This window comes from Pleurodeles waltl, chromosome 1_1 (genome assembly GCF_031143425.1).
Source record: "Pleurodeles waltl isolate 20211129_DDA chromosome 1_1, aPleWal1.hap1.20221129, whole genome shotgun sequence".
Classification (NCBI taxonomy): Eukaryota; Metazoa; Chordata; class Amphibia; order Caudata; family Salamandridae; genus Pleurodeles; species Pleurodeles waltl.
In genome coordinates this window covers 217,372,111-217,399,257 of record NC_090436.1, presented here as the reverse complement: position 1 = coordinate 217,399,257, position 27,147 = coordinate 217,372,111, and the positions used below count along the sequence as shown (strand labels likewise).

Sequence of the window (27,147 nt, the reverse complement as noted above, 5' to 3'; positions counted from 1 at the left end):
TTGTGTGTGCTGTTGGGAAGAAAATGAGTCAGTCAATGTGGCACTCCCCTCAGAGTGCCATGCCTACCTCACACTGCCTGTGGCATAGGTAAGTCACCCCTCTAGCAGGGCTTAGAGCCCTAAGGCAGGGTGCACTATACCACAGGTACTACAGCATGAGCACTATGCCCCTACAGTGTCTAAGCAAAACCTTATACATTGTAAGTGCAGGGTAGCCATAAGAGTATATGGTCTGGGAGTTTGTCAAACACGAACTCCACAGTTCCATAATGGCTACACTGAAAACTGGGAGGTTTGGTGTCAAACTTTTCAGCACAATAAACGCACACGGATGCCAGTGTGCAATTTATTGTAACATGCACCCAGAGGGCATCTTAGAGATGCCCCCTTAATACCAGTCCGACACCTAGTGCTAGGCTGACCAGTTTCTGCCAGCCTGCCACACACCAGACGAGTTGCTGGCCACATGGGGAGAGTGCCTTTGTCACTCTGTGGCCAGGAGCAAAGCCTGTACTGGGTGGAGGTGCTTCTCACCTCCCCCTGCAAGAACTGTAACACCTGGCGGTGAGACTCAAAGGCTCACCCCTTTTGTTACAGTGCCCCAGAGCATCCCAGCTAGTGGAGATGCCCACCCCTCCGGCCACTGCCCCCACTTTTGGCGGCAAGGCTGGAGGAGAAAACGAGAAAAACAAGGAGAAGTCACCCACCGGTCAGGACAGCCCCTAAGGTGTCCTGAGCTGAGGTGACCCCTGCCTTGAGAAATCCTTCACTTTGAGTTTAAAGGATTCCCCCAATAGGATTAGGGATGTGCCCCCCTCCCCACAGGGAGGAGGCACAAAGAGGGTGTAGCCACCCTCAAGGACAGTAGCCATTGGTTACTGTCCTCCCAGACCTAAACATCCCCCTAAATTCAGTATTTAGGGGCTCCCCAGATTCCAGGAAATCAGATTCCTGCAACCTGAAGAAACGAGGACTGCTGACCCACAAGCCTGCAGAGAAGGAGGAAGACGACAACTGCTTTGGCCCCAGCCCTACCGGCCTGTCTCCAACTTCGAAAACCTGCAATCAGCGACGCATCCGACAGGGACCAGCGACCTCTGAAGCCTCAGAGGAGTGCCCTGGACTAAAGGACCAAGAAACTCACAAGAACAGCGGCCCTGTTCAAAACCAGCTACTTCTTTGCAACAAAGAAGCAACTTCCAAAGACTGCACGTTTCCCACCGGAAGCGTGAGACCTCACACTCTGCAGCCAAAGCCCCCCGGCTCGAGATCCAGAGAACAAACACCAGAGGGAGGACTCCCCGGCGACTGAGAGCCCGTGAGTAACCAGGGACGACCCCACTGAGCCCCCACAGCGACGCCTGTAGAGAGAATCAAGAGGCTCCCCCTTACTGCGACTGCCTGTAACAAGGGACCCGACGGCTGGAACCAACACTGCACCCGCAGCCCCCAGGACCTGAAGGAACCGAACCTCAGCGTAGGAGTGACCCCCCAGGCGACCCTCTGCCTTGCCCATGTGGTGGCTGTCCCGAGAAGCCCCCCATGCCTGCCTGCACTGCTAGAGTGACCCACGGGGCCCTCCATTGTTTCCTACCTGAAACCCGATGCCTGCTTTACACACTGCACCCGGCCGCCCCTGTGCCGCTGAGGGTGTGTTTTGTGTGCCTACTTGTGCCCCCCCCAGTGCTCTACAAAACCCCCCTAGGACGTAGGTACTTACCTGCTGGCAGACTGGAACCAGAGCACCCCTGTTCTCCATAGGTGCCTATGTGTTTTGGGCACCCCTTTGACCTCTGCACCTGACCGGCCCTGAGCTGCTGGTGTGGTAAGTTTGGGGTTGCCTTGAAACCCCAACAGTGGGCTGCCTTTGCCCCAGGACAGAGATTTGTAAATGTTTTACTTACCTCCTAATCTAACCTTTACTTACCTCCCCCAGGAACTGTTGATCTTTGCAGTGTCCACTTTGAAAATAGCTTATTGACATTGTTACTAAGACTGTATATGATATTGCTTTCCTAAAGTATCTAAGTGAAGTACCTTGCATATAAAGTGTTTACTGCAAATCTTGAACCTGTGGTCCTTAAAATAAACTAAGAAAATATATTTTTCAATATAAAAACCTATTGGCCTGGAGTATGTCTTTGAGTGTGTGTTCCTCAATTATTGCCTGTGTGTGTACAACAAATGCTTAACACTACCCTCTGATAAGCCTACTGCTCGACCACACTCCCACAAACGAGAGCATTGGAATTATCTAATTTTGCCACTATCAACCTCTAAGGGGAACCCTTGGATTCTGTGCTCACTATCTCTCACTTTGAGATAGTATATACAAAGCCAACTTCCTACACCCGGTTGTTTCTGATCTTTTTGAGAACTCTGGGCAGAAGTTGTATAGGCAGAAAGGCGTAAAGGAGGCCGGTGTTCCACTCGAGACAAAAAGCGTTTGAGTGAGTGCCACCTTGGAAATTCCAACGTGCAAAACAGCTTACATTGCGCGTTCTATGCGGAGGCGAACAGATCTAACCAAGGCTCTCCCCACTGCTGAAAGAGACCATGCACCACCTCAGGAAGGAGGCACCATTCAAGATCTTCTGTGCATCGACGTATGAGTTTGTCCGCATGGCGTTGAGAGAACCTGCCAGATGTTGAACCACCGGAGTACTGCCGTGATGTTCCAGCCAAGTCCAAAGACATAGTGCCTCCTAAAGGGAACAGGACCCTACTCTGCCCTGTTTGTTGCAGTACCACATGGTGGTAGTATTGTCCGTGAAACACCTGCACTACCTTGCCTTTGAGAGAGGGAAGAAATGCTTTGAACACAAGCCTGATCGTCCAGTGCTCCAGAAGATTGATATGGAGCCACCGGAGACCTGAGGCCTCTGATCTCCCTCTCTCCCATGTGGCCGCCCAAACTCAGAGGCGATGCATCTGTTACTATATATAGATCTGGCTGGGGAAGGGAGAGGGATCTGCTGTGGACCCAATGCGAATTCGAAAGCGACCACTGCAGGTCTTTCCCAGTCCCTTTAGAGATCTGGACCATGTCGGAGAGATTCCTCTGATGCTGCGCCCACTGGAATTTCAAGTCTCACTGCAGAGCCTGCATATGCCATCTGGCATCTGGCATGTCACTAGCAGGATGCAGGAGGCAATGAGGCCCAGAAGCCTTAGAGTCAGACTCCCCGAAACCCAAGACAGAGGTTGAAGGATCGGAATCATAGCCTGAAAATCTTGGACTCGATTTTTCGGGAGGATAATCCCAAAACTGCACTGTGTCCAGAACAGATCCAATGAAAGGGAGCGTCAGAGGGAGTCAGATGTGACTTTGGCACGTTTGTAGTGAACCCCAGCGTGTGCAAGAGACTCGCCGTAGTCTGAAGGTGGGAGACTACTTTGTGGGGCAAGTCCGCCTTCAACAGCCAGTCATCGAGGTAGGGGAGGGGAGGGGAGGGGAGACCCTTAATCTGTGCACATGAGCTGCAACCACCACCATCACTTTCGTGAACTCCCGAGGGGCGCTGGTAAGGCCGAAGGGGAGCACAATAAACTGATAGTGCTCGTGACCTACCACGAATCATAGGTAATGTCTGTGGGCAGGCAGGATGGGGAAGTGGAAATAAGCATCCTGCAAGTCCAACGCTACCATCCAGTCTCCTGGGTCTAAGGCAGACAGAACATGAGCCAGGATGAGCATCTTGAATTTCTCCTTGAGGAAGTCGTTGAGGTACCGAAAGTCTAGGATAGGACGTAAGCCCTTGTCCTTTTTCGGCACCAGTATGTAACGGGAATAACCACCACGATCTACTTCTGGCACACGGACCTTCTCAATAGCTCCCTTGGCCAAGAGAGTCGCAACTTCCTGGCAGAGAAGTGCCAAATGACCCTCTGGGAGTTGGCTGAATGATGGAGGCGGATTCGAGTGGGAGGGAGTAGCCCTTTCGAATGATCTGCAAAACCCACCTGTCCGTAGTGATGGATTCTCACTGGGGCAGGTGATGGCGAATCCTGCCCCCAACTGGATGGGAGTGAGGGGATAGACTAGGAGGGTTTGGAGCCTGCTGACGGGCAGAGGTGGACTAGGCAGACCTCTGGTTCCCTGCCCCACGTGGGATTCCGCGTCCCCGGCCATGCAGCGGCTCAACAGCATGGGTGGCACGGTGACTGGGCGGGGGACGCAACAGGGAGCCCCTTCTGTGGCCACGAAAGGGGCGAAAAGCAGACTGCTGATGGGCGAGGGGCAGTGGAAAGACCAAGGGACCGAGCCGTAGCCAGGGAATCCTTCAATCTCTCCAAGACTGAGTCCGCTTTGTCTCAACAGAGATGGGAGCCATCAAAGGGCATTTCCATGAGAGACTGTTGGACATCCCCTGAAAAACCAGAAGTACTCAAGGCGTGGCTTTTCAAGGCCACTGTCGTAGCAACCAAACTGCCCAGAGAGTCCGTTGTGTCCAGCTCACATCGGATTTTTAACTTTGCCGCATCTCTCCCATTGTTGACAGCTTGGGAGACGATAGTACGGCCTCCTCCGGTATCTGTGGCAGGATTTACGCAATCTAATCCCACAGAGTGGTTATAGCGGCCCAAAAGGCATGCAGTGTTCACGGAAGGCAGTACGAGACTGGAGGAAGAAAACAACTTCTTCCTAAACTGTTCCAATCTTTTTAATTCCCTATACGGGGGTGCGGAAGGGAATGCCCCTGAGGAAGAGGAAGCCTGGATGACAAGATTCTCAGGCGTGGGGTGTTGGGACAGGAATTTAGGGTCGTTCGGAGCGGGGAGATGGCTTGAGATAGTCCTATTCACAGGAGGCTCTGTGTTGGGTTTGGACCATGCACCCAAAAAGACATCGGTGAGGGCTTCATTGAAAGGTAAAAGGGGCTCAGATGTGGAAGCACCCCTCTCAGGAGGATGGACCTAACCTCTACAGCAGGTAGCTCAGGGCCAAGAACCTCGGCCGCGCTACTGCCCACCATACTATAAGTCGCTCCCTCTGCCGTAGCCACGGTAGAAGGAGACAGCATCTGGAGCAGTGTACAGTCACTGGCTGTGCCCCATTCCTGTGCCCAGTCCAAAGATGGGTCATCCTGGTCATCATAAGGGTCCAGGGACCCCTCCAATCCTTCCCGGAATTCGTACCCATAGGAAAAAGGGTCCAAATCCGACTGGGGTGAGTAGGCCCCATCGAAGACAGAGGAGGCGTTAGCAGACACTGCTCCGACTCCAATTCATCAGGGATAAGGATCGGGTCGACGTCTATAGTGGGCACTACAGACATCGGGAGCGTAGACAATCGACCCAGCGCCGGAGAAGCTCCCACTAGTGGATCCAGAGGGTACCTCCGTGGCCGAAGCTACTGGTGCAGAACCCTAAGGCCCCTCACCCGAACCACCTGGGCCCAATGGCACCGTATCGGGGTGAATTAGCCCAAAGATGAGGCACATGGCCTCATCATAGAATTCCTTAAGCTGGGCAGGGGTCGCTCCGGCCCCGGAAACTCAGGGAAGCGATGAGCAGACCTAGAAGCAGGCTCCGAGAACAAAGGCCTTGAGGGTCAATGCTCCTCCCGCGTCACGTCAGCCGAGAGATGGAGCGAAGTCAAAGTGCGATGAGACTGCTTCGACTACTTTTTTCTCACCAGATTTTGAGGAAGACGAGTGGTGGCGGCTCCGTGAACGGTCTCGAAACCTTCCTCTCGAGCGAGCCCGGGACCTACGCGGAGTCGAGCGCCAGGCTGCCATGAGTTTGACAAAACGCTCCCTCAAGGCCTTCGGGTGTATGGCCCGCAACCCGGAGCATGACTTTGGGTGGTGGTCCCGTGCCAGACACCACAGACAAACCCAATGCGGACCCGTCACCGACATCATGCGGTGACCGTCCTCGCACGGCTTAAACCCAGTCTTCTGGGACATCCTCGACGCACCAAAAACTCACTTCAAAACTCGACAAAACGGTCGAAATCGGTCAAAAAGAGACCAGGGTAGCTCGCTCCAGATCAGTGTGTGACGTGGAAAGAAAAGAACTTAAGTCACTGCGCTGAGGCGGCGTCTATGTACTACTCCCGACGTCATCACAGCGACTACGACGCCAATGATGCCCCACAGTCGACTGACACCACCTATCAACGCGCAAGGGTATTGCTGGAAGAAAAATCTCCAGATCCAGTCTACCGCCTGGGGGAAATTCTAAGGTAAGGAATCAGCAAGTAGAAGTATTTATCAGATAAGGTAGTTTGGGCTTTGCCATTGATTAAAATTGCAAATTAGAGCTAGCTGTTTTAAACTACCCTTCCTTCTGCAGTGGCAGACATTTTACCTTATCGCACTCAAGGTGGCACAATAAGAGCTGCACTACCTGAGGGGACACTAACTTACAGGCCCTGGGTACCCTATTACCATACACTAGGGACTTACAAGTTAGCTTGTGCCAACTGGGAATAAGCCGATCAAACACGCTTAAGGGTCAGGGCACTGGCAATATGGTCTGGCTAGCAGAGTCAAAACACCAGCAGCATCAGTCCAAAACTTTAGGTGTGATTCTACAAAAACAGCAAAAAAATTTTTTATATAGAGCACAAGTTTGTTATGTCTGGAGTGCAACAACATTGACGTGGAATGAAAGTGCCACCTGCCAGCGAGCAGAAGCAGTGCTTTAAATTTTTCTGGATCCAGCCTGTCACCAGGGGATATTCACAAGGTGAAGAGTCTGCTGTTATAAGTATACACCAGAAGTTATAAGCAAATTATCAACTGACAAGATATATGGAAAATGTCACTTACCCAGTGTACATCTGTTCGTGGTATTAGTCGCTGCAGATTCACATGCTGTGCACATCCCGCCATCTGGTGTTGGGCTCGGAGTGTTACAAGTTGTTTTTCTTCGAAGAAGTCTTTCGAGTCACGAGATCGCGGGACTCCTCCCATTGCAGCTCCATTGCGCATGGGCGTCGACTCCATCTTAGATTGTTTTCCCCGCAGAGGGTGAGGTAGGAGTTGTATATGCTAGTAATAATGCCCATGCAATGGAGTGAATACGTATGTACATAATGTAGTTTAAAGTATGAAAATGTCACTTACCCAGTGTACATCTGTTCGTGGCATCAGTCGCTGAGATTCACATGGTATGCATGAGCTCGCCATCTGGTGTTGGGTCGGAGTGTTACAAGTTGTTTTTCTTCGAAGAAGTGTTTTCGAGTCACAGGACCGAGTGACTCCTCCTTCTGTGCTCATTGCGCATGGGCGTCGACTCCATCTTCGATTGTTTTCCCCGCAGAGGGTGAGGTAGGAGTTGTACTATAGTAATAGTGCCCGCGCAATGAAAAATGTAAGTATGTACCTATTAAAGGATTAAGTAATATATATACAAATGTACAAAATTGAAGGTAACTTCTGAACTGCTACAGGCTTCCGGGGAGGTGGGTGGGTCCATGTGAATCTCAGCGACTGATGCCACGAACAGATGTACACTGGGTAAGTGACATTTTCAGTTCGATGGCATCTGTCGCTGTAGATACACATGGTATGCATAGACTAGTAAGCAGTTAGTTCCCCATAAGCGGTGGTTTAGCCTGTAGGAGTAGAAGTTGTCTGAAATAGAGTTCTTAATACAGCTTGACCTACTGTAGCTTGTTGTGCGGATAGCACATCTATACAGTAGTGTTTGGTGAATGTGTGAGGCATAGACCAAGTGGCTGCCTTACATATTTCCTGCATTGGGATGTTTCCTAAAAAGGCCATTGAAGCACCTTTTTTCCTTGTTGAATGTGCCCTGGGAGTAATGGGCAGTTGTCTTTTTGCTTTAAGGTAGCAGATTTGGATGCATTTAACTATCCATCTGGCTATACCTTGTTTTGATATTGGGTTACCTGCATGAGGTTTTTGGAATGCAATAAATAGCTGTTTAGTTTTTCTGATGTTCTTTGTTCTGTCAATGTAGTACATTAATGCTCTTTTGACATCTAATGTATGTAGTGCTCTTTCAGCCACAGAATCTGGCTGTGGGAAAAAAAACTGGTAGTTCTACCGTTTGATTTAGATGGAATGGTGAAATAACTTTTGGTAAAAATTTTGGATTAGGTCGTAGGACGACCTTATTTTTATGTATTTGTATAAAAGGCTCTTGTGTTGTGAACGCTTGAATTTCACTTACTCTTCTTAGAGATGTAATGGCGATGAGAAAGGCAACTTTCCAGGTTAGGAATTGTATTCCGCAAGAGTGCATGGGTTCGAAAGGTGGGCCCATGAGTCTTGTTAGAACCACGTTTAGGTTCCATGAAGGAACAGGTGGTGTTCTTGGTGGTATAATTCTTTTAAGCCCTTCTATGAATGCTTTGATAACTGGTATCCTATACAAGGAAGTTGAATAGGTAGTTTGCAGGTATGCAGATATTGCGGCAAGGTGTATTTTAATAGAAGAGAAGGCTAGCTTTGCTTTTTGTAAATGGAGCAAGTAATTTACTATATGTTTTGGAGTTGCGTCTAGTGGTTGTATCTGATTATGATGGCAGTACCAAACAAATCTTTTCCACTTACTTGCGTAGCAGTGTCTAGTGGATGGCCTTCTGGCCTGCTTTATGACTTCCATACACTCTTGGCTAAGTTGTAAGTGTCCGAATTCTAGGATTTCAGGAGCCAGATTGCTAGATTCAGCGATGCTGGGTCCGGGTGTCTGATCTGTTGGTTGTGTTGCGTTAACAGATCTGGTTTGTTGGGCAGTTTGATGTGTGGTACTACAGACAGATCTAGCAGTGTTGTGTACCAGGGTTGTCTTGCCCACGTTGGTGCTATTAAAATGAGTTTGAGTTTGTTTTGACTCAATTTGTTTACTAGGTAAGGAGGGAGAGGAGGAAAAGCGTAAGCAAATATTCCTGACCAGTTCATCCATAGGGCATTGCCTTGGGATTGCTTGTGTGGGTATCTGGACGCGAAGTTTTGGCATTTTGCGTTCTCTTTTGTTGCAAATAAGTCTATTTGTGGTGTTCCCCAGAGTGTGAAGTAGGTGTTCAGAATCTGTGGGTGGATTTCCCATTCGTGGACTTGCTGGTGATCTCGAGAGAGATTGTCTGCCAGCTGATTCTGGATCCCCGGAATAAACTGTGCTATTAGACCAATTTGATGGTGGATTGCCCACTTCCATATTTTTTGAGCTAACAAGCTTAACTGCGTTGAATGTGTTCCTCCTTGTTTGTTTAGATAATACATCGTTGTCATGTTGTCTGTTTTGACAAGGATGTATTTGTGGGTTATGATTGGTTGGAAAGCTTTTAGTGCTTGAAAAACTGCTAATAATTCTAGATGATTTATATGCAGTTTTGTTTGATGTATGTTCCATTGTCCTCTTATGTTGTGTTGATTGAGATGTGCTCCCCACCCTGTCATGGAAGCATCTGTTGTTATTACGTACTGTGGCACTGGGTCTTGGAAAGGCCGCCCTATGTTTAAATTTATACTGTTCAACCATAGAAGCGAGAGGTAAGTTTGGCGGTCTAGCAACACCAGATCTAGAAGGTGACCCTGTGCTTGAGACCACTGTGAGGCTAGGCACTGTTGTAAGGGCCTCATGTGCAGTCTTGCGTTTGGGACAATGGCTATGCATGAGGACATCATGCCTAGGAGCTGTAGTATTGTTCTTGCTTGTATTGTTTGGTTTGGAGACATGTGTTGAATGACTCTGTTGAAATTGTGGATCCTTTGTGGAGTTGGCGTTGCTACTCCTTTTGTCGTGTCTATTATGGCTCCTAGATATTGCTGTACTTTGCTTGGCAGAATGTTTGATTTTGCAAAGTTGACGGTGAACCCTAGTTTGTAGAGGGTTTGTATGACTTGATTTGTGTGGTTTGAGCATTGTGTGAGCGAACTGGTTTTGATTAGCCAGTCGTCTAGATACGGGAACACATGTATTTGCTGCCTTCTGATGTGTGCAGCGACTACTGCTAGGCATTTTGTGAATACTCTTGGAGCGGTTGTTAAACCAAAAGGCAATACTTTGAATTGGTAATGTATTCCTTTGAATACAAACCTTAGATATTTCCTGTGTGATTGATGTATTGGTATATGGAAATATGCGTCCTTGAGGTCTAGGGTTGTCATGTAGTTGTGTTTTTTGAGCAATGGTAACACTTCTTGTAGTGTGACCATGTGAAAGTGGTCTGATTTGATGAATGTGTTTACTACTCTGAGGTCTAGAATTGGTCTCAGTGTTTCGTCCTTTTTTGGTATCAAGAAGTACAGTGAATAAACTCCTGTGTTTATTTGTGTGCTTGGTACTAATTCTATTGCATTTTTTTGCAGTAGTGCTTGAACTTCTATCTCTAGAAGCTGTGAATGGTATTTTGATAAATTTTGTGATTTTGGTGGTATGTCTGGGGGGAATTGCAGGAATTCTATGCAATAACCATGTTGGATAATTGCTAGGACCCATGTGTCTGTAGTTATTTTGTCCCATGCTTCGTAATATTGACGTATCCTCCCCCCCACTGGTGTTGTGTGGGAGGGGTGAGTGACGTGTGAGTCACTGCTTGTTGGTAGTGGTTTTGGGGCTTTGAAATCTTCCTCTATTCCTAGGGAATTGCCCCCCTCTATACTGGCCCCGAAAACCTCCCCTGTACTGTCCCTGGTAGGTGGGCGGTGCGGACTGTGAGGTGCTAGCTTGTGTGGCCTGACCCCGAAACCCTCCTCTAAAAGGTGTTTTGCGGAAGGTGTTATAAGATCCTCTGCTCTGCGGGGAGTAGAGTGCGCCCATGGCCTTGGCAGTGTCAGTGTCCTTCTTGAGCTTTTCTATGGCTGTGTCGACCTCCGGACCGAACAGAAGTTTTTCGTTGACTGGCATGTTAAGCACTGCCTGCTGAATTTCTGGCTTGAATCCAGACGTTCTGAGCCATGCGTGCCTACGGATGGTAACCGACGTATTAATGGTCCTTGCGGCTGTGTCTGCTGCATCCATGGAGGAGCGTATTTGATTGTTGGAAATGTTTTGACCCTCCTCAACAACCTGTTTTGCTCTTTTTTGCAGATCTTTTGGGAGATGTTCAATGAGATGCTGCATCTCATCCCAGTGGGCTCTGTCGTATCGCGCTAGCAGCGCTTGTGAATTTGCGATGCGCCACTGGTTTGCTACTTGGACAGCAACCCTCTTCCCGGCTGCATCGAACTTCCTGCTTTCTTTATCTGGGGGAGGTGCATCCCCAGAAGTGTGTGAATTTGCCCGTTTTCTGGCAGCCCCTACCACCACAGAATCTGGTGGCAGCTGAGAGGTGATGAATACAGGGTCCGTAGGAGGCGCCTTATACTTTTTGTCCACCCTAGGCGTCACTGCCCTACTTTTAACTGGCTCCTTGAAAATGTCCTTTGCATGGCGTAGCATGCCTGGGAGCATCGGCAGGCTTTGGTAGGAGCTGTGGGTTGAAGAGAGGGTGTTAAATAAAAAATCATCCTCTACTTGTTCCGAGTGTAGTTCCACATTATGGAATAGTGCTGCTCTAGCCACCACTTGTGAGTAGGCTGTGCTGTCTTCCGGTGGTGATGGCCTAGTTGGGTATGTGTCTGGGCTGTTATCAGACACTGGTGCGTCGTACAAGTCCCACGCATCCTGATCTTGGTCATCGTGGCTCATGGCGGTGTGAGCTGGCGAATGTGACGGGGTGTAAGTTGGCGAAGCCGGAGTTACAGGTGGAGGCGAGGGAGGAGGTGTTACCTTTTGTGCTGTTTGTTGCTGAGGAGTAAACTGAAGCGTTCTCTTTCGTTTGACAGGTGGAAGGGTACTGATCTTCCCAGTCCCCTGCTGAATAAAGATACGCTTTTGCGTGTGATCCACGTCAGTGGATTGCAGTTCTTGTTCAAATCTATGTTTCTTCATTTGTGAAGACATAGAATGCTCTTCAGTATAGGAGCCTGAAACAGGGTCTGATGTCACTTTTTTCGGCTCCGAAAACCCTGTTGATTGTTTTTTCGGCTCCGAGGTAACCTTCCTCTTTTTCTGTGCCGAAAATTCTTGGCCTCTATGGGCTTCGGCGCCACTGTCTCGGCGTAGATCCGTGTCGACACCGAACTCTCGGTGTCGATGCTTCTGTTTAGCACTCTCTCGGTCCCGAGGAGGCTGCGTGCCGGTGTCTCGACCGAAGTCGGACGATCTTGACGCTGAATGGGCCTTTTTAGGTGCCGATTGTTGGTCACCGAGAATTTGGGTGGAGCCATGGCCGGTTGGCAGTGGCGTCCCCTGGGCCTTCTTTCCTTTTTTAAGTTCTGATCTCGACGTCTTACTCACAGTTTTTGTAGAGTCTAGCTCGTCGGAGTCTGAATCCTGGATGGAAAAGGATTCCTCCTGTTCCTCTTCTGTCTCGAACTGTCGACGCTCCTTTGGCGTGGACGCCATCTGCAGTCTTCTCGCTCGACGGTCGCGCAGAGTTTTTCGGGACCGGAACGCCCGACAGGCCTCACAGGATTCTTCGCTGTGCTCGGGTGACAGGCACAGGTTACAGACCGAGTGTAGGTCCGTATAAGGATATTTGTTGTGGCATTCGGGGCAGAATCGAAACGGGGTCCGTTCCATCGGCGTTGTTCTCCACGCGGTCGGGCCGACTAGGCCCCGACGGGGTGCCGAAATCTACCCCGAAGGGCACCGAAGCGCTTCGATGTTCAACGCGTCGTCGTATGTGTCTATCTCGAACCGGATCGCAACGATACCGTCGAAAATCTTCCGTTTTCAGCTATCTTTCCGTTCCGAAACTCGGAGCGACAGGAACACGTCCGAACCCGATGGCGGAAAGAAAACAATCGAAGATGGAGTCGACGCCCATGCGCAATGAGCACAGAAGGAGGAGTCACTCGGTCCCGTGACTCGAAAACACTTCTTCGAAGAAAAACAACTTGTAACACTCCGACCCAACACCAGATGGCGAGCTCATGCATACCATGTGTATCTACAGCGACAGATGCCATCGAACATATATTTACAAATATACAGATGTTCAAGATCAACTTCTAAACGGCTACAGGCTCCCGGGGAGGCGGGTGGGCGCATGTGAATCTGCAGCGACTAATGCCACGAACAGATGTACACTGGGTAAGTGACATTTTCTGTTCGATGGCATGTGTAGCTGCAGATACACATGCTGTGCATAGACTAGTAAGCAGTTATCTCCCCAAAAGCGGTGGTTCAGCATGTAGGAGTTGAAGTTGTTTGAAACAATGTTCGTAGTACTGCTTGGCCTACTGTGGCTTGTTGTGCCGTTAGCACATCTACACAGTAGTGTTTGGTAAATGTATGAGGCGTAGACCATGTAGCTGCCTTACATATTTCGGTCATTGGAATATTTCCTAGAAAGGCCATGGTAGCACCTTTCTTTCTAGTTGAGTGTGCCTTTGGTGTAATAGGCAGTTCTCTGTTTGCTTTAAGATAACAGGTTTGAATGCACTTAACCATCCATCTAGCAATGCCTTGTTTAGAAATTGGATTTCCTGTATGAGGTTTTTGGAAAGCAACAAATAATTGTTTTGTTTTTCGAATTAGTTTTGTTCTGTTAATGTAGTACATTAACACTCTTTTGATATCTAATGTATGTAGTGCTCTTTCAGCTACAGAGTCTGGCTGTGGGAAGAACACTGGTAATTCTACTGTTTGATTTAAGTGGAACGGTGATATGACTTTTGGTAGAAATTTAGGATTTGTCCGTAGAACTACTTTATGCTTGTGTATTTGAATAAATGGTTCTTGTATGGTAAATGCTTGAATCTCACTTACTCTTCTTAAAGATGTGATGGCAATTAAAAATACAACTTTCCATGTTAAGTATTGCATTTCACAAGAGTGCATGGGCTCAAAAGGTGGACCCATGAGTCGTGTTAAGACAATGTTGAGGTTCAATGAAGGAACTGGTGGTGTTCTTGGTGGTATAATTCTCTTTAGACCTTCCATAAATGCTTTTATGACTGGTATTCTAAATAGAGAAGTTGAGTGCGTAATTTGCAGGTAAGCTGAAATTGCTGTAAGATGTATCTTAATGGAAGAAAAAGCTAGCTTTGACTTTTGCAGATGTAGTAAGTATCCTACGATGTCTTTGGCAGATGCGTGTAAGGGTTGAATTTGATTATTATGGCCGTAATAAACAAATCTTTTCCACTTATTTGCATAGCAATGTCTAGTGGTAGGTTTCCTAGCTTGTTTTATGACCTCCATACATTCATGTGTAAGGTCTAAGTGTCCGAACTCTAGGACTTCAGGAGCCAGATTGCTAGATTCAGCAATGCTGGATTTGGGTGTCTGATCTGTTTGTGTTGCGTTAACAGATCTGGTATGTTTGGTAGTTTGACATGAGGCACTACTGAGAGGTCTAGTAGTGTTGTGTACCAAGGTTGTCTTGCCCATGTTGGCGCTATTAGTATGAGTTTGAATTTGATTTGACTAAACTTGTTTACTAGATATGGAAGGAGTGGGAGAGGGGGAAAAGCGTAAGCAAATATCCCTGACCAACTCATTCATAACGCATTGCCCTGAGACTGATCTTGTGGGTACCTGGATGCGAAGTTTGGGCATTTTGCGTTTTCCTTTGTTGCAAATAGATCTATTTGTGGTGTTCCCCAACTCTGGAAGTAAGTATTCAGTATTTGGGGGTGAATCTCCCATTCGTGGATCTGTTGGTGATCCCGAGAGAGATTGTCTGCTAACTGATTCTGAATTCCTGGAATAAATTGTGCTATTAGGCGAATGTGGTTGTGAATCGCCCAATGCCATATTTTCTGTGCCAGGAGACACAACTGTGTTGAGTGTGTCCCTCCCTGTTTGTTTAGGTAATACATCGTTGTCATGTTGTCTGTTTTGACAAGAATGTGTTTGTGGCTTATTATGGGTTGAAATGCTTTTAGCGCTAGAAATACTGCCAATAGTTCTAAGTGATTTATGTGAAACTGTTTTTGGTGAGTGTCCCATTGTCCTTGGATGCTGTATTGATTGAGGTGTGCTCCCCACCCTATCATGGAGGCATCTGTCGTTATTACATATTGTGGCACTGGGTCTTGGAAAGGCCGCCCTTGGTTTAAATTTATACTGTTCCACCATTGAAGCGAGGTGTATGTATGGCAGTCTACCAACACCAGATCTAGAAGTTGACCCTGTGCCTGTGACCACTGTGATGCTAGGCACTGTTGTAAGGGCCGCATGTGCAACCTTGCGTTTGGGACAATGGCTATGCACGAGGACATCATGCCTAGGAGTTTCATCACCATTTTGACTTGTATTTTTTGGTTTGGATACATGGCCTGTATTACATTGTGAAATGCCTGAACCCTTTATGGACTTGGAGTGGCAATCCCTTTTGCTGTGTTGACTGTCGCCCTTAAGTATTGCTGTGTTTGACATGGCAGAAGGTGTGACTTTGTGTAGTTGATTGAGAAACCTAGTTTGTGGAGGGTTTCTATGACATACTTTGTGTGTTGTGAACACCTTTCTAGCGTGTTGGTTTTGATTAACCAATCGTGTAGGTACGGGAACACATGTATTTGCTGACTTCTGATATGTGCAGCTATGACTGCGAGGCACTTTGTAAAAACTCTTGGCGCAGTTGTTATTCCGAATGGCAACACCTTGAATTGGTAATGTATCCCTTGGAATACAAACCTTAAGTACTTTCTGTGTGAAGGATGTATCGGTATATGGAAATATGCATCCTTTAGGTCTAGTGTTGTCATGTAGTCTTGTTGTTTGAGTAGTGGGATTACGTCTTGTAATGTCACCATGTGAAAGTGATCTGATTTGATGTAGGTATTTAATGTTCAGAGATCTAATATAAGTCGCAGACTCTTGTCTTTTTTGGGTATGAGAAAGTACAGAGAGTAAACTCCTGTTCCTTTCTGGTGTTTTGTTACTAATTCTATTGCTTCTTTTAGTAGCAATGCCTGAACTTCTAGTCCTAGAAGATCTATATGTTGTTTTGACATATTGTGTGTTTTCGGTGGGACGTTTGGAGGGAATTTGAGAAATTCTATGCAATAACCATTCTGGATAATTGCCAGTACCCAAGTGTCTGTTGTTATTTCCTCCCTGTAGGAAGTTGCCTCTGTATGCACTATTTCAAAGTAAGGAATAGTATGCACAGAGTCCAAGGGTTCCCCTTAGAGGTAAGATAGTGGCAAAAAGAGAATACTAATGCTCTATTTTGTGGTAGTGTGGTCGAGCAGTAGGCTTATCCAAGGAGTAGTGTTAAGCATTTGTTGTACATACACCTAGACAATAAATGAGGTACACACACTCAGAGACAAATCCAGCCAATAGGTTTTTATATAGAAAAATATCTTTTCTTAGTTTATTTTAAGAACCACAGGTTCAAATTCTACATGTAATATCTCATTCGAAAGGTATTGCAGGTAAGTACTTTAGGAACTTCAAATCATCAAAATTGCATGTATACTTTTCAAGTTATTCACAAATAGCTGTTTTAAAAGTGGACACTTAGTGCAATTTTCACAGTTCCTAGGGGAGGTAAGTCTTTGTTAGGTTAACCAGGTAAGTAAGACACTTACAGGGCTTAGTTCTTGGTCCAAGGTAGCCCACCGTTGGGGGTTCAGAGCAACCCCAAAGTCACCACACCAGCAGCTCAGGGCCGGTCAGGTGCAGAGTTCAAAGTGGTGCCCAAAACACATAGGCTAGAATGGAGAGAAGGGGGTGCCCCGGTTCCGGTCTGCTTGCAGGTAAGTACCCGCGTCTTCGGAGGGCAGACCAGGGGGGTTTTGTAGGGCACCGGGGGGGACACAAGTCCACACAGAAATCTCACCCTCAGCAGCGCGGGGGCGGCCGGGTGCAGTGTAGGAACAGGCGTCGGGTTCGCAAGGTTAGTCTGAGAGATCTCGGGATCTCTTCAGCGCTGCAGGCAGGCAAGGGGGGAATTTCTCGGGGAAACCTCCACTTGGGTAAGGGAGAGGGACTCCTGGGGGCCACTTCTCCAGTGAAAGTCCGGTCCTTCAGGTCCTGGGGGCTGCGGGTGCAGGGTCTCTCCCAGGCGTCGGGACTTTAGGTTCAAAGAGTCGCGGTCAGGGGAAGCCTCGGGATTCCCTCTGCAGGCGGCGCTGTGGGGGCTCAGGGGGGACAGGTTTTGGTACTCACAGTATCAGAGTAGTCCGGGGGTCCCTCCTGAGGTGTTGGATCGCCACCAGCCGAGTCGGGGTCGCCGGGTGCAGTGTTGAAAGTCTCACGCTTCTTGCGGGGAGCTTGCAGGGTTCTTTAAAGCTGCTGGAAACAAAGTTGCAGCTTTTCTTGGAGCAGGTCCGCTGTCCTCGGGAGTTTCTTGTCTTTTCGAAGCAGGGGCAGTCCTCAGAGGATGTCGAGGTCGCTGGTCCCTTTGGAAGGCGTCGCTGGAGCAGGATCTTTGGAAGGCAGGAGACAGGCCGGTGAGTTTCTGGAGCCAAGGCAGTTGTCGTCTTCTGGTCTTCCGCTGCAGGGGTTTTTCAGCTAGGCAGTCCTTCTTCTTGTAGTTGCAGGAATCTGATTTTCTAGGGTTCAGGGTAGCCCTTAAATACTAAATTTAAGGGCGTGTTTAGGTCTGGGGGGTTAGTAGCCAATGGCTACTAGCCCTGAGGGTGGGTACACCCTCTTTGTGCCTCCTCCCAAGGGGAGGGGGTCACAATCCTAACCCTATTGGGGGAATCCTCCATCTGCAAGATGGAGGATTTCTAAAAGTTAGAGTCACCTCAGCTCAGGACACCTTAGGGGCTGTCCTGACTGGCCAGTGACTCCTCCTTGTTTTTCTCATTATTTTCTCCGGCCTTGCCGCCAAAAGTGGGGCCTGGCCGGAGGGGGCGGGCAACTCCACTAGCTGGAGTGTCCTGCTGGGTTGGCACAAAGGAGGTGAGCCTTTGAGGCTCACCGCCAGGTGTGACAATTCCTGCCTGGGAGAGGTGTTAGCATCTCCACCCAGTGCAGGCTTTGTTACTGGCCTCAGAGTGACAAAGGCACTCTCCCCATGGGGCCAGCAACATGTCTCGGTTTGTGGCAGGCTGCTAAAACTAGTCAGCCTACACAGATAGTCGGTTAAGTTTCAGGGGGCACCTCTAAGGTGCCCTCTGGGGTGTATTTTACAATAAAATGTACACTGGCATCAGTGTGCATTTATTGTGCTGAGAAGTTTGATACCAAACTTCCCAGTTTTCAGTGTAGCCATTATGGTGCTGTGGAGTTCGTGTTTGACAGACTCCCAGACCATATACTCTTATGGCTACCCTGCACTTACAATGCCTAAGGTTTTGTTCAGACACTGTAGGGGTACCATGCTCATGCACTGGTACCCTCACCTATGGTATAGTGCACCCTGCCTTAGGGCTGTAAGGCCTGCTAGAGGGGTGTCTTACCTATACTGCATAGGCAGTGAGAGGCTGGCATGGCACCCTGAGGGGAGTGCCATGTCGACTTACTCATTTTGTTCTCACCAGCACACACAGGCTTGTAAGCAGTGTGTCTGTGCTGAGTGAGGGGTCTCTAGGGTGGCATAAGACATGCTGCAGCCCTTAGAGACCTTCCTTGGCATCAGGGCCCTTGGTACTAGAAGTACCAGTTACAAGGGACTTATCTGAATGCCAGGGTGTGCCAATTGTGGATACAATGGTACATTTTAGGTGAAGGAACACTGGTGCTGGGGCCTGGTTAGCAGGGTCCCAGCACTCTTCTCAGTCAAGTCAGCATCAGTATCAGGCAAAAAGTGGGGGGGTAACTGCAACAGGGAGCCATTTCTTTACACAAGCCCCCCCCAGCCCACAGGCCAGGAGACTCAGCCCAAGCTGGGAGAGTCTTCCTAGTCTGTCAGGCGAGGAAGAGTAGGAGAAATAGGCTGGTTAGTTGCAGGGCCTACTCTGCCTTACATCCTTCTGTTCAGGTCATTCCCTTTGGGGAACTGACCTACTTCCACAGTGATAGGACCTAGTCTGAATTGCCTCTTGTCTGCCTCTTCAATGTCTCCACCCATTCTTTCTATTTTGGTCTTAGAGGTATCCACCTCTGCTAACTTTATCTTGGCCAGGGTTACCCCTAGCTTACCCAGAGAGGTTACCCAGAGCTGGAGTAACCCCACCATGACCAATAGGGTCAGGGGGCCTAACTTGCTATTTGGCATGGGGTCAGACCACCATGCTAAGGATAGTACAGCCATAAAGGCTAACACCCAGCAGAGGCCACTGACAGCTGTCAGTGCCCAGAACCACACCTTTAGCTCTTCACCTAAAAGGGAAGGGGCTAAGTTACAGGCTTCTTTGGGTTCAGGTTGCCTGTCTGCTGTATTGGAGTGGGGGGTTACCACATCTTGTAGTAAACACCCTTCTTCCACTCTTTCTTCTGTTAGCTGAGGAGCCACCCACTCAGGTTTAACAGTTGCCTGACTAGCCAGGACTTCTTGTGGGTCAGGTTGGACTTTATCAGGGCCATTTTTGGAGTTCTCCCCTACTGGAGCAGAATCTCCTTGGCTTGCTGTAACCTTGGCTAAAGGTTGTCCACCCTTCCTACTCTGTTTTCTTTTCTTCTTCTTCTGGGGCCTGCTTGCATTTACTGCAGAGGCAGGACTTCCAGAATCCTTGGGAGAGGACTGGCACTGTACCAGTTTCTCTCTTGGGCTCTGACTAACCTCTGGGTAGTCATTTCCAAGGAGACAATCAAGGGGGAGGTCTGTACTGACTACTACCCTTCTCCAGCTAAGAGTGCCACCCACTTCTATGGGCACTAAAGCCACAGGCCTCTTAGTGACCCTATCTAGGCTAACTCTTACCCTGGCAGTCTCACCTGGGATGTACTGGTTTGAGAGCACCAGCCTGTCATGCACAATAGTGTGACTGGCACAAGTGTCTCTCAGGGCAGTGGTTGGGATTCCATTCACCAGTAGGTGGTGGAAGTGTCTACTTCCCTCTGGAATCTCCAACTCACCTGTTGGGCCCTGTTTCCAGTTGAAGGCTAGGAAGACCTCCTCATCTGAGGAGTCATCTCCCATGGCTACACTGGTTACCCCAGGAATTTTGTTCTGGGGTTTGTTTTTGGGACAAGAAGTGTCCTTGGTGTGGTGCCCAGACTGTTTACAGTTGTGGCACCAGGCCTTAGTGGCATCCCAGTTCTTACCCTGGTACCCACCTTTGTTTTGGGTTGTGTCTTGGGGCCCACCCACCTGTTCTGGTTTTTGGGGGCCTACCCAGGACTCTTTCTCTTTGTTTCTAGTGTTACCCACTTTCTCCTGGGGAGTTTTTGTAACCCCTTTCTTTTGGTCACCCCCAGTGGAAGTTTTGGTTACTCTAGTCTTGACCCAGTGGTCTGCCTTCTTTCCCAATTCTTGGGGAGAAATTGGACCTAGGTCTACCAGATACTGATGCAACTTTTCATTGAAGCAGTTACTTAAAATGTGTTCTTTCATAAACAAATTATAAAGCCCAACATAGTCACACACTTCATTTCCAGTTAACCAACCATCTAGTGTTTTTACTGAGTAGTCTACAAAATCGACCCAGGTCTGGCTCGAGGATTTTTGAGCCCCCCTGAATCTAATTCTATACTCCTCAGTGGAGAATCCAAAGCCCTCAATCAGGGTACCCTTCATGAGGTCATAAGATTCTGCATCTTTTCCAGAGAGTGTGAGGAGTCTATCCCTACACTTTCCAGTGAACATTTCCCAAAGGAGGGCACCCCAGTGAGATCTGTTCACTTTTCTGGTTACACAAGCCCTCTCAAAAGCTGTGAACCATTTGGTGATGTCATCACCATCTTCATATTTTGTTACAATCCCTTTGGGGATTTTTAGGATGTCAGGAGAATCTCTGACCCTATTTAAGTTGCTGCCACCATTGATGGGACCTAGGCCCATCTCTTTTCTTTCCCTTTCTATGGCTAGGAGCTGCTTTTCCAAAGCCAATCTTTTGACCATCCTGGCTAACAGGGGGTCATCTTCACTGAGAGCATCCTCAGTGATTTCAGAAATGCTGGACCCTCCTGTGAGGGAAGCAACATTTCTGACTATCATTTTTGGAGACAGGGCTTGAGAGGCCCTGGTCTCCCTATTTAGGACTGGAAGGGGGGAATTGCCCTCCAAGTCACTAATTTCTTCCTCTGTGAAGTCATCCTCAGAGGGGTTGGCTTTTTCAAACTCTGCCAACAGCTCCTGGAGCTGAATTTTGGTAGGTCTGGAGCCAATGGTTATTTTCTTTATATTACAGAGAGACCTTAGCTCCCTCATCTTAAGATGGAGGTAAGGTGTGGTGTCGAGTTCCACCACATTCATCTCTGTATCAGACATTATTTTGCTAAAAGTTGGAAGACTTTTTAAAGAATCTAAAACTGTTTCTAGAATCTAATTTCAAACTTTTAACAAACTTTTAAACTCTAAAAGACAATGCTAAACAGGGACTTAACACACAAGGCCCTAGCAGGACTTTTAAGAATTTAGAAAAATTTCAAATTGCAAAAATCAATTTCTAATGACAATTTTGGAATTTGTCGTGTGATCAGGTATTGGCTGAGTAGTCCAGCAAATGCAAAGTCTTGTACCCCACCGCTGATCCACCAATGTAGGAAGTTGGCTCTGTATGCACTATTTCAAAGTAAGGAATAGTATGCACAGAGTCCAAGGGTTCCCCTTAGAGGTAAGATAGTGGCAAAAAGAGATAATACTAATGCTCTATTTTGTGGTAGTGTGGTCGAGCAGTAGGCTTATCCAAGGAGTAGTGTTAAGCATTTGTTGTACATACACCTAGACAATAAATGAGGTACACACACTCAGAGACAAATCCAGCCAATAGGTTTTTATATAGAAAAATATATTTTCTTAGTTTATTTTAAGAACCACAGGTTCAAATTCTACATGTAATATCTCATTCGAAAGGTATTGCAGGTAAGTACTTTAGGAACTTCAAATCATCAAAATTGCATGTATACTTTTCAAGTTATTCACAAATAGCTGTTTTAAAAGTGGACACTTAGTGCAATTTTCACAGTTCCTAGGGGAGGTAAGTCTTTGTTAGGTTAACCAGGTAAGTAAGACACTTACAGGGCTTAGTTCTTGGTCCAAGGTAGCCCACCGTTGGGGGTTCAGAGCAACCCCAAAGTCACCACACCAGCAGCTCAGGGCCGGTCAGGTGCAGAGTTCAAAGTGGTGCCCAAAACACATAGGCTAGAATGGAGAGAAGGGGGTGCCCCGGTTCCGGTCTGCTTGCAGGTAAGTACCCGCGTCTTCGGAGGGCAGACCAGGGGGGTTTTGTAGGGCACCGGGGGGGGGGACACAAGTCCACACAGAAATCTCACCCTCAGCAGCGCGGGGGCGGCCGGGTGCAGTGTAGGAACAGGCGTCGGGTTCGCAAGGTTAGTCTATGAGAGATCTCGGGATCTCTTCAGCGCTGCAGGCAGGCAAGGGGGGAATTCCTCGGGGAAACCTCCACTTGGGTAAGGGAGAGGGACTCCTGGGGGCCACTTCTCCAGTGAAAGTCCGGTCCTTCAGGTCCTGGGGGCTGCGGGTGCAGGGTCTCTCCCAGGCGTCGGGACTTTAGGTTCAAAGAGTCGCGGTCAGGGGAAGCCTCGGGATTCCCTCTGCAGGCGGCGCTGTGGGGGCTCAGGGGGGACAGGTTTTGGTACTCACAGTATCAGAGTAGTCCGGGGGTCCCTCCTGAGGTGTTGGATCGCCACCAGCCGAGTCGGGGTCGCCGGGTGCAGTGTTGCAAGTCTCACGCTTCTTGCGGGGAGCTTGCAGGGTTCTTTAAAGCTGCTGGAAACAAAGTTGCAGCTTTTCTTGGAGCAGGTCCGCTGTCCTCGGGAGTTTCTTGTCTTTTCGAAGCAGGGGCAGTCCTCAGAGGATGTCGAGGTCGCTGGTCCCTTTGGAAGGCGTCGCTGGAGCAGGATCTTTGGAAGGCAGGAGACAGGCCGGTGAGTTTCTGGAGCCAAGGCAGTTGTCGTCTTCTGGTCTTCCGCTGCAGGGGTTTTTCAGCTAGGCAGTCCTTCTTCTTGTAGTTGCAGGAATCTGATTTTCTAGGGTTCAGGGTAGCCCTTAAATACTAAATTTAAGGGCGTGTTTAGGTCTGGGGGGTTAGTAGCCAATGGCTACTAGCCCTGAGGGTGGGTACACCCTCTTTGTGCCTCCTCCCAAGGGGAGGGGGTCACAATCCTAACCCTATTGGGGGAATCCTCCATCTGCAAGATGGAGGATTTCTAAAAGTTAGAGTCACCTCAGCTCAGGACACCTTAGGGGCTGTCCTGACTGGCCAGTGACTCCTCCTTGTTTTTCTCATTATTTTCTCCGGCCTTGCCGCCAAAAGTGGGGCCTGGCCGGAGGGGGCGGGCAACTCCACTAGCTGGAGTGTCCTGCTGGGTTGGCACAAAGGAGGTGAGCCTTTGAGGCTCACCGCCAGGTGTGACAATTCCTGCCTGGGAGAGGTGTTAGCATCTCCACCCAGTGCAGGCTTTGTTACTGGCCTCAGAGTGACAAAGGCACTCTCCCCATGGGGCCAGCAACATGTCTCGGTTTGTGGCAGGCTGCTAAAACTAGTCAGCCTACACAGATAGTCGGTTAAGTTTCAGGGGGCACCTCTAAGGTGCCCTCTGGGGTGTATTTTACAATAAAATGTACACTGGCATCAGTGTGCATTTATTGTGCTGAGAAGTTTGATACCAAACTTCCCAGTTTTCAGTGTAGCCATTATGGTGCTGTGGAGTTCGTGTTTGACAGACTCCCAGACCATATACTCTTATGGCTACCCTGCACTTACAATGCCTAAGGTTTTGTTCAGACACTGTAGGGGTACCATGCTCATGCACTGGTACCCTCACCTATGGTATAGTGCACCCTGCCTTAGGGCTGTAAGGCCTGCTAGAGGGGTGTCTTACCTATACTGCATAGGCAGTGAGAGGCTGGCATGGCACCCTGAGGGGAGTGCCATGTCGACTTACTCATTTTGTTCTCACCAGCACACACAGGCTTGTAAGCAGTGTGTCTGTGCTGAGTGAGGGGTCTCTAGGGTGGCATAAGACATGCTGCAGCCCTTAGAGACCTTCCTTGGCATCAGGGCCCTTGGTACTAGAAGTACCAGTTACAAGGGACTTATCTGAATGCCAGGGTGTGCGAATTGTGGATACAATGGTACATTTTAGGTGAAGGAACACTGGTGCTGGGGCCTGGTTAGCAGGGTCCCAGCACTCTTCTCAGTCAAGTCAGCATCAGTATCAGGCAAAAAGTGGGGGGGTAACTGCAACAGGGAGCCATTTCTTTACACTCCCAATGTTTGTAAAATTGGCTTAGTCTCCCCCCCACAGGTGTTATGTGTTGGGGATGTGTGACTTGGAAGTCACTGCTTGTTTTGAGGGTTTTGGGGCTTTGGAACTTCCCTCTATTTTTTTGGAATTGTGCCCCTCTATATTGCCCCCGAAAACTTCCCCGCTGATATTGGCTTTGATAAGTGGGCCTTGCTTGTGAGGTTGTGGCCTCTGTAGGTTGACCTCGAAACCCTCCCCTAAATTGTGTTTTGCGAAATGTGCCTCTGTTTTGTGGGGAGTAGAGTGCGCCCATGGCTTTTGCGGTATCAGTATCTTTTTTGAGTTTTTTAATAGCAGTGTCAACTTCCGGCCCAAACAACTGCTGTTCATTAAAGGGCATATTCAGCACGGCTTGTTGTATTTCCAGCTTGAATCCTGACGTACGCAACCATGCGTGTCTCCTTATCGTTATTGCAGTATTTACTGTCCTTGCAGTCGTATCTGCTGCGTCCATTGATGACCTATCTGATTATTGGAGATACTTTGTCCTTCTTCTACCACTTGTTGTGCCCTTTTCTGGAACTCTTTGGGTAAGTGTTCTGTGAAATGCTGCATTTCGTCCCAATGAGCTCTATCGTATCTTGCCAAAAGTGCTTGTGAATTGGCAATACGCCATTGGTTTGCTGCTTGTGCTGCAACTCTTTTTTACCCGCAGCATCGAATTAGCAACTCTCCTTGTCTGGAGGTGGTGCATCTCCCGAGGTATGAGAGTTTGCTCTCTTGCGAGCTGCCCCAACAACCACAGACTCTGGTGTTAATTGCTGCGTAATATAAACAGGGTCTGTTGGTGGTGGCTTGTACTTCTTCTCCACCCTTGGAGTTATGGCTCTGCCTTTTACAGGATCCTGAAATATTTGTTTGGAATGTTTTAGCATTCCTGGGAGCATAGGTAAGCTTTGGTATTGGCTATGAGTGGAAGAGAGTGTATTAAACAAAAAGTCATCCTCAATTGGTTCTGAATGCAAGGTGACGTTATGAAACGCAGCTGCCCTTGAGACCACCTGCGTGTAGGATGTACTGTCTTCAGGTGGCGACGGCCTCGCAGGGCAACAGTCTGGGCTGTTATCTGATACAGGAGCATCATAAAGGTCCCATGCATCAGGATCATCTTGGCTCATTGCAGTATGAGTCGGGGATTGCATCAGTGGTGGAGTGGCTACCGGTGATGTGTGCATTGATGGTGGTGGAGATGGTGGTGGAGTTGTTTGTCTTGCCACCTTTGCCTGTGGCTGCTTGTCCTTTTCTTGAAAGGCAAGTCTTCTTTTCATTTTAATTGGGGGAAGAGTGCTTATCTTCCCTGTGTCTTTTTGAATGTGGAGCCTTCTTTGAGTGTAGTCTGGCTCAACAGATTCAAGTTCCTCTCCGAACTTATGTCCTTGCATCTGGGAGGACAATCCCTGTTCCTCTGTGTAGGAACCGGTTTTCGGTTCCGAGGCTGGATGTTTCGGAATCGAAATCTTTTAGGTCACCTTTTTTGGCTCCGAGGAAACCTTCTTTATTTTCGGCGTCGTGGTGTCTCGGTGCCGAACCGTTTCGGTGCCACTGTCTCGGTGCCGAGTCTGCTCGGAGCCGCTGTCTCGGGCCCGAGATTGTTGTGTGGCGGTATCTCGACCGGAGTCGGATGACTTCGCCACATGCATGCCCTTTTTCGGTGCCGATGATTGGTCACCTATTTTTCAGGTTGAGCCATGGCCTGTTGGCGGTGGCGTCCCCTGGGCTTTTGTTGTCTTCTCGTGAGTTTTATGTTTCGACGTCTTTCTCACGGTTTTCGGCATTTCTTCGGGATCGAGCTCGTCCGAGTCCGATTCGTGGATGGAGAAGGTTTCTTCTTCCTCCTCGAAACGCCCTTGTCCTGTCGGCACCATCTGCAGTCTTCTCGCTCTTCGGTCTCTTAATGTCTTCCTCGACCGAAATGCTCGACAGGCTTCACAGGTATCCTCCTGGTGCTCTGGAGACAGACACAAGTAACAGACCAGATGCTGATCTGTATATGGATACTTGTTATGACATTTTGGGCAGAAGCGGAATGGGGTCCGTTCCATCAGCCTTGAAGAGACACGTGGCCGGGCCGACCAGGCCCCGACGGGGGGATTGAAAAAACCCCGAAGGGCCACCAGAGCTCTTCAAAAGTCGGTGTCGATCTGTTGTAACTAACCCGATACCGAACGCAAACAATACCGACGATTTTTCCGAGATTCTAACTAACTTTCCGACCCGAAACACGGAGCGAAAAGGAACACGTCTGAACCCGATGGCGGAAAAAAAACAATCTAAGATGGAGTCGACGCCCATGCGCAATGGAGCCGAAATGGGAGGAGTCCCTCGATCTCGTGACTCGAAAGACTTCTTCGAAGAAAAACAACTTGTAACACTTCGAGCCCAACACCAGATGGCGGGATGTGCACAGCATGTGAATCTGCAGCTACACATGCCATATATATATATATGTTAACACTTTCAAGTTCACGCTGCACCTTTTTCAAGTGCTTATATCTCATACTACAATAATACTCTGGGTGCCTCGCTTTTTTTGGTGGGGAGTTGTCTGGGCCTGAGGCTCATTGGGCCTTGTATGGTGCACACACCACCTTTGACATTATGAACCTAAAAGAGGGCTGGGGAGGGTGATGAATGCAGAAGGGCAAACTGAGTTGCAGGAGCTACACTTACGCACAACCCCCTTTTATTTCTCTTTGGAGGAAAACGGCATATGTGCATTACCATTTAAGATCTGCCCTTTAGCAAAACATTTAGGCTGTTCCACAGATTACCTACCACAGTACTAAATATAGTAAATTGCTTACAAAGCTGATGATCATGCACAATAATTCCACTGTGTGATAGCATTAAAGCATTACACCTCATGATTCTGCCACTTAAGATAAACTGTTCCGTGTGGTA

General features: G+C 48.5%; 1 protein-coding gene across 17 annotated transcripts in view; it reads right to left on the bottom strand.

Annotated features, from left to right (window-relative positions):
• Window positions 1–27,147, bottom strand: part of NIPBL (NIPBL cohesin loading factor) — a 1,341,000-nt gene that overhangs the window by 163,897 nt on the left and 1,149,956 nt on the right. The window lies entirely within an intron of this gene.